Here is an 8227-nt window from a genome sequence, read left to right as displayed (position 1 = left end):
GCAGGCGGTGAAGAAGACATTGCTATTTCTAAAAATTAATGTCACTTTTTACTGGTCTGGAAGACGTAAATGTTCTGGGCATTCTCGTGGTTTATTTGTGTCATTCGACTTAGAATATTGAAAAGGACCACGGTGATAACTGTTGACGAAAGTAGGGGACAAACGACCACGTGGCCTCTGCGAAAAAATGGTCATCGCAAGTGAAGTTCATGGGAATATTTCTTCCTATCCTAGACACTGATTCAGCTGCACATATAGGAATAATTGATGGTGATTCACGATGAAAAGTTGACAAACTTGGGATTGATTAGACTGACAATAGAAGGAGCTGGCAATATACGTGGTATATAGTATATAAGGCAAACGTGGAATGGAATAGTCAGTAGTAACATTGAGATAGGGCAGTGAATGCAATACGGACATGCTCATGATAATAACAATATGACGATATGTGTCATCCAAAAAGTATAAAGAGTAAGTGAAATCGTCATTATTATAGTTTGTGTAAGTTAAAATTAACCAAGCGAGTTATTATTCTGTGAAAGAATTGTCAAAATTTGATTTAGTTTTATTTCTTTGTCAAATCATAAAGTACATAAATACTTTTTTGCTGAGAAATGTACATTGTTACTAGTATTTTCAACATTGATTTATTTTATTGTAATGTGAATAAAAGTTTTGTAAGTTTGAATTCTCTTTATCAGTTCGATTTTATTACGTGGTCGTGCATTTCGTTAGCTGTTGTCATACATGTGCATTGTGCCATCTGTCATTGCACTGAATTTTTGGTTTGTAGAGATGTCTAAATTATTTTACCCAAAATGTAAATCGATGCCAGAGAAAATCTAAGTCCAAATATTCGGTGCTGGAGCTATCATTCAACAATAAATATATTTCCCGAACTTCTCGGTTTGAAGATAAAAAACCTTAGGAACAATTCGTAAAATGAAGAGGTCACTATTTTACGAAATTACTTACTAAATAACTTGTTTCAATATTGACAAAAACTATATTAAAGCCATTCCTTAAAAAAACAGCTAAATCTTTTTCTTGCATATATTTCAGTTTGAAATCTGTAAAAATCATACCGATTCGTTTTGTGGAGTACTTATTTTCAATTGAAGCTTGTTTGGCCTACGTCATCAGTAACTATAAAGGAAAGATCGAAAGTTTAGGGTGGGTGGTTGGGCGAATACACTGTTGTGTTCGTGCATTTTCCTACCTTCACCCGGTGTGCTCTCCCTGCGCGGAGAGCGCGCAATTACGGTAAGTACTGCGCACACCAGGTGGAGAGCCCAACTTCCCTGCCTGATCCCGGTGAGTACAACTCAACCACAGCTACCGTGCAGACGTGTACGGTACAGACGACAAAAAATAATCAGAATTGAGACACAATACACAGTGATCTACAATCTCACTCCGTAAGTAGAACCAGTGAATACTTTATTGGCGACAAGGATTTTGCGGGCCTAAAGCTTAGTTTTCGCTGCGATCTAGCTGAAAGTAGATTACGCGGGAAATTCCTTTGTCTAACATCCTTTTGAATAATTGGGTGGAGCGGCGGTCAAAATTGTAGTTTCAGTTTTGGATCATAAAGGTTACCGCTTCAGGAGACACTGGTATTTGTTGCGTATCTACTGTATTTTCAGTGCTTACGTGTGTGAATTGTGATATAAAGGAGACGTTGGTCTCATTCCCCTGTGTGTTGTTATCAAAGCTGAATTTTCCCCAAGACTGAGGTGCACACGTAATATTTTAGTTTCTTTGTTTCTTTAGTTTATTTGAAAGAATAAAATATTGACTTCAGTGTTTTTGTTGATTATTCTTTTGTATTTTAGATAGGTTTCTGAACAGAATTTCTGTCTAAATTCAACTTATTGCGTTGTGTGCCGAAGTCTTCCTTCCCCAAATTTGAATTAACTGTACGTTTTTGGATTCTATTTATAGTGAATTTCGCTATAAGCTTGGTAGTGTATTGTGCTTTGATAGGTGAAATTATTTTGAATCAATTTAATTCTCGCTTACTAATGTACAATGGCGAGTGCATCAAGGTTGCCAATCGATCGTGAGACTTCCGATGAGCTCGTCACACTGCCAGGTATAGGTCCTAAGCGTGCAGAAAGGATATATGCTAGAGAACATGGGATCCCGCTGACCAGATCCAACGTTTTTGAGATTTGTGGATCAAATATTGGATCAAATGTAAGCAAAAATCTCTGTTTTGAAAGTACTCACCGAAGTGAAATAGGATCTGAAGTCAAGATGGGTGACCTAGACCCTAGCGTATTATCCACTGAAAAAAGTCATAAAACAACTTCTAAAGTGACTTCCTACATTCAACATGAAGGAAGGGCGGCTGCTGAGAGATATAGGGCGGAATTTGAAAAAATTCTCAAACTGGGTGAGAAAATTCAACACAAAGAACAAATTTCTCGCAGTAAAAATATAAAAAACGCTGCTAATTTTTCACCATCAACATATTCTAAATTAAAATATTGTTCAAAATCTCATTTTCACTCAGCTATTGACCCAAAATCTTTCACATCGCAGCCAGCCACTTTAGCCTCTGAATACGACATTTTTGCTCTGCCTATTGAGAGGCTGCGTGCCAATAACAAAGATAAAAAAGTAACATCTTCTGTGCATGCAAAGTCTCCAGGCCGCGTCATGAACCCTGATACTGTTACTTCCTTTCCGAATGGTAAGGACAGTAGTCGGCACTTTGCTCCGTCTGTCCATAAGGGTGATGTGAATTGTGATCTGTATCAGTTAGTTAGGAGGAAGTGTTTTGAATCATTTTCAACTGATCACAACTGACATAGTCGGCAATTTGCCTAGTAGACTTGTTAACTCGATTTATTCTTATAGTCAAATTTCTACTAGTATAGCAAAATGCAAAACGGAGCCAAATTACGTTATATCCTTATTTTCATTATCTTCTTTATCTCCAACACCCGTAACTTGCTGCTGGTTACCTCTGGTGACTATTATACTTCTACTGCTCTTAATTTCAGGGGAAATCTACCCAAGCCCCGGTGACTCTCAGTCTTGGAAAGTGGAAACAATTTTAGTGTCTGCTACTTTTAATAACAGTACAAATTATCTCAATATATACAACCGAAATAATGTGCTAAACAATAGATTGGCCAAAAGTATGTCTTTTCTTACCGGTACCTTTTTTCCATCCTCTCTGTTTATCTTACCAATAACTCCTGGTCTGCCCTATAAAATTAATTTATGTCTATTGCTCTTAATTTCAGGTGATATCCACCCAAATCCAGGCCCACATAAACGTCTGCAAAATCGGGTTGAGGAAGTCAATTTTTTGTTTTCAAACATCAGAAGCATCAGTGCGGAAAATGGTGCAAGATTTGAGGCCTTAATGATCCGAGCCAAACTCCTAAAAGCGTCAATCATCGGCTTATGTGAGGTGGGAAAGTTATCTTCTTATCAGTTAAACACTGTCTACAACATCGAGGGTTACCATTCTCCCATCTACTACAACATTGGCCAAGGCTTATTAATCTATGTCAGCTCGAAAATAGTTTACAAAGAATGTCCTGAGTTAAAGAGTGACGATCTCAACTGCATTTGGATTGAATTTCAGTTACAGTTTAAGCGGTTTTTATATGGCATCTTCTATAGGTCGCCTAGTCAAACATCAACCGAAAGAGACAAGTTTGTGAACTTATGTAAAATGAGTCTCGAAAAAGCATGCCAACTAAATTCAAACGGTATTTTTATTAATGGAGACTTTAATGCTCACTCTCTTAGTTGGTTCAGAAAAGGTAAGGAAGACCTCACGGGTAAGCTTTTGAGCAGTTTGTTTCTAGAAAAAGGCTTCGATCAACTGATCCACGAGCCTACCAGGATACAAGGAAAATCCGCTTCTTGTATCGATTTGACTCTGACAAACAGACCCGACTTAATTAACAGTGCCTTCGTTGACCCGCCCATTGGCCAAACGGATCATAGTACCCTCGTTACTGAACTTTGTATTACTCAACCCAAACACGATCCTGTATATAGAACAATATGGAAGTACGATCAGGCTAATTTGGTGGCTTTAGACAAAGACATAAGTGAATATGACTGGGAAACTCTATTTTTAAAAAATAATTATGATATGAACGAAAAAACTGAAGTTTTTACTGATTCTTTACTCTCTTTTTACAAACGCCATATACCCCATAAAAGGAGGCTGATCAGGTCAAATGACAAGCCATGGTTTAATGACCAAATCAAGCATGAGTTAAATAAGAAAAAGAAACTATATAAAAAAATGAGAATTAAACCTTCAGAAAGGAATGAAAATAATTACAAAAATCAGGCGATAAAAGTTAAAGAATTAATAATTAAAACAAAAGAATCATTCCTTAATTCTAAAATAGAGAGCCTCGACAATAAAGGTGATGATAGTAAATCATACTGGACCGTAATGAAAAATATTCTTGGGAAACAGCGATCGTCTTCTATTCCTATTCTCAATAACCCGAGAAATGGATCTGTCGCTTCTACTGATCAAGAAAAGGCTGATGAATTTCTGTCCTATTTCTCATCAATGTACCACTCGGACTCTGTAGCAAATGTTGGCGAAATTCTCTTTCCTGTAAGAACTGATGCTTCCCTATCTCAGATACAATCCACTATTAGTGAAATTAAATCGATAATTGATGATTTAGACCCATCTAAAGCTAACGGCCCTGACCTGATTACCGTCAAGATGATAAAACTTACCAAAAACTCCGTGGTGAAGCCCCTAAATATTCTGTTCAACGCAATTATACAGTCTAATACCTTCCCCAACATCTGGAAAATTGCCGAAATTTGCCCAATCTTTAAAAAAGATGATAAAAAATCTATTTTAAACTATAGACCAATTTCTTTACTTAGTATTATATCTAAGATTTTAGAGCGAATAATATATAATAGAGTGATTAACTTTATTCTGAACAACAAACTCCTATACCCTAAACAATCCGGCTTTTTGAAGGGTCATAGCACAGAGCACCAGCTCTTGGCGATTCATAATTTAATTACGAGTAATTCTATTAATGGTTATGACACCAGAGGAGTCTTTCTCGATATAGAGGCTGCATTCGACAGAGTTCCCCATTCACTCCTTCTCCTTAAACTCAAGTCTTACGGTCTAACCGGCAAACTTCATGCACTATTGTCATCGTACTTGTCTAATAGAAGAGTTAAAGTACGTGTTGGTGGGAAATCGTCTAATTTATCTAAGGGAGGTTACATAAATACAAGTGTACCCCAAGGTAGCATACTTGGCCCATTACTTTTTCTCATATATATAAATGACCTCCCTGACGGACTCTCTACTGATTGTTTCATCTATGCGGATGATACTTCCCTCTTTATGCCCTCGCGTCGGGGAGATGTTGATTCACATGCTATATTACAAGGTGACCTACGTACCATTGAAAATTGGTCCAATAAATGGAAACTCAATTTTAAACCGGCAAAGTGCCGCGAAATTATATTCGGCAAAGAAAATGATAATAGTACATACCCTGAATTGTATATAAACAATACCATGATACCTAGGACAAAGAGCCACAAACACCTGGGACTAGTACTTGATTCAAAACTAAATTTTAATGATCATATTGATCATGTTTGCGAAAAGGTTCAACGGGCCGTAAATGCACTAAAACCTCTATACTGCAAAGTTAGGTCCAAACATTTAAATGTTATATATAATGCCTTTATCCAATCACAATTTGATTACTGTGACATCTTCTATCATAACTCACTCCAGAAGAAATTATCGAAACTATCGTCTCTTCAATACCAAGCCGGCAAAATAGTACTGGGAGCCTTACCTAGCTCTTGTACCTCCAAAATATTTGAACAACTAAATTGGATTTCTCTATTTGATAGAAGAAAAATGCATGCTCAAAAAATTATGTTTTCAGTCATGGCGAATTTGGTCCCCTCCTATGTTTCTGATATATTCCGCCCATTCAGAAACCCTTTTCCAATCATAACCCGAGAAAATAACAAAAGAGACTTTAAACTTCCTCCTAAATACCCCCGTACCTCAGTTAACTATTTTCTGATGTCTTCATGGGATCAACTCTCCTCCTCCACTAAATCTTTACCTTCAATCTCATCTTTCAAGAACTCGATAAAAAAACACCTCACTGCTGGGTCGCTTTCAACAACAACACTAAACTTGAACAGAAATCATGAAAAAATTCTTAACAGAGCGAGGGTCGGTTGTTTATTTAGAGCAGAATTGTTTAGGCATAACTGGACTACTATTGATACACCACACTGCACCTGTGGTGCCCTTGAAACCCCTCTTCACTTTTTCTTCAGATGCCCTTTACTCAATTCAAAGTACCCTCCCCTTTACCAAAAAATAAATGAAACTCTACATGCAAGCAAGACCTCTTTCAAAACACAAAAAGAAAAGCTGTCGTTATTTCTCTACGGTCATAAATCCTTATCACCCACCCAAAATGAAATTATCTTCGACACTGTTGCAAATTTTCTTCTCGTAAACTTTGTTATCACTTAATAGGTATTATCTCTTTTCCTCTTCTTTCTTTCTGTACTTAACTTGTGCTCCTGATATATATATGAAGTTTTACATTTACTCTGTTGTATATATGTATATACCTATCCATTTGTTTTATTTATTTATTTACTTATTTAATTTAATTTTGTGGAGAGCATATAATGCTTCCAGCGCCTTGCCTCCACTTCATTCTTTTGAATAAACGTTGTTAAAAAAAAAAATCTGTATCAGTTTCATGTTCCTAAACCCGGAAGGCGGCAACGACATGTTGAGCAAAATTTTGCCGATACAGTTCAACAAAATCATGAATACCGGTCTAGTTCAATAGGAAAACATTATACGCGCCCTAGAATCTCGCCTCCCGTTTTCTGTGACGAACCACTAATTTATGAAAGGGATAACATTGAAAAAGAATACTTTCGGCTACCCAAACCAGAAAAAGTAGGTCCAAAAAGTAAAAAGGACAGAGTAGACCCCAGTGATTTACCTAAACAATTATCGTTTGACGGAAACAGTGACGACTGGGAGTCTTTCAGAAAAAGATATGAAAGTTATCGCCAGATAAAAGAGTGGTCAGAAGACGAGTGTCTGGACTACCTTCTGTGGTGTCTTGAAGGCGAGGCTTTGGCTCTGTATAATAGCCATCTCAGAGCAAATAAAAATGTGTCGTACACATCTATAATGAAAGAAATGGACTTAGTGTTCGGGATTAAAAAACATCCCGATTCGGCTCGCCTGGCATTTCTTACTGCCGTTCAATCGCAAAACGAAACGTTAAACCAATGGCTTTGCCGCGTTTTGTTATTGGTCAGAGATGCTTATCCTGATAAATCGGAGTCTTTTAGGACAAAAGAAACAATATCAAAATTTTGTCAAGACTGTATTGATCAGGATGCTGGGCGTTATACTAGTTTAAAGCATCCAGCAAGCATCAGCGACGCAATAACACATATGGTGGACTATCAACATGTTTGTAAACCCACGAATAGTCAAAAAGAAACAAGAAAAATTCGTGAAAAAATTCAAATATGTTCTCTTGATCTTACAGCTAGAGAAAATCAACAATCTCCATCTGAAAATGTTGAAAAACTAGTTGAGTCCATCATAGAGAAACGTGTCAGCCAGCAGCCAAAATTGAGCACAATTCAATTTAATTCAAGGGCTGACTTGGAAAAAACGGTTGAACATTTGGTCAGGAAGTCCACACCTAAAACATCAAGTGTGTGTTTCTTCTGTAAAAGAAAAGACCATTTTAAAAGAAATTGCCAGAAATATAAAGAGTTCTTAAAACGAAAAATTACTGAAAAAGAACTCGCAAAACAAAAGCGAGCTGATAACGCTGAGTCATTTAAACATAAGGTTCGAGCATCGAGTACATGTTCAAATACACCGTCTCAAATGCATGGCACAGAAAAACCTCACCTAGTAAAACAATCATTGCAGCAAAATCAACGTAGGGGCGTCGAGTGGGAGTCTGGTCCTAGTATAGATCAAAATCCTGGGCTTTCAGGCAATTTTTCGTCCATTAAGTGGTCTCGGGTGTAGATCAGTGGAAAAGTGGACGTGGGCGCGCAGATTTCTGTAATGTCAGGGAGAGTGCATTGCGCGTATTTAATGTTAGCCACCAGTTTTTAGTTATATTGACCTACTATCTCTTGCTGCAGGGAATTGGAAATTTAGAAATAC

Source organism: Lingula anatina, chromosome 10 (assembly GCF_051362555.1).
Source record: "Lingula anatina isolate TDL-2025a chromosome 10, LinAna3.0, whole genome shotgun sequence".
NCBI lineage: Eukaryota > Metazoa > Brachiopoda > Lingulata > Lingulida > Lingulidae > Lingula > Lingula anatina.
The sequence above is the reverse complement of the archived record's forward strand: the minus strand, read 5'-3'. Positions refer to the sequence as shown.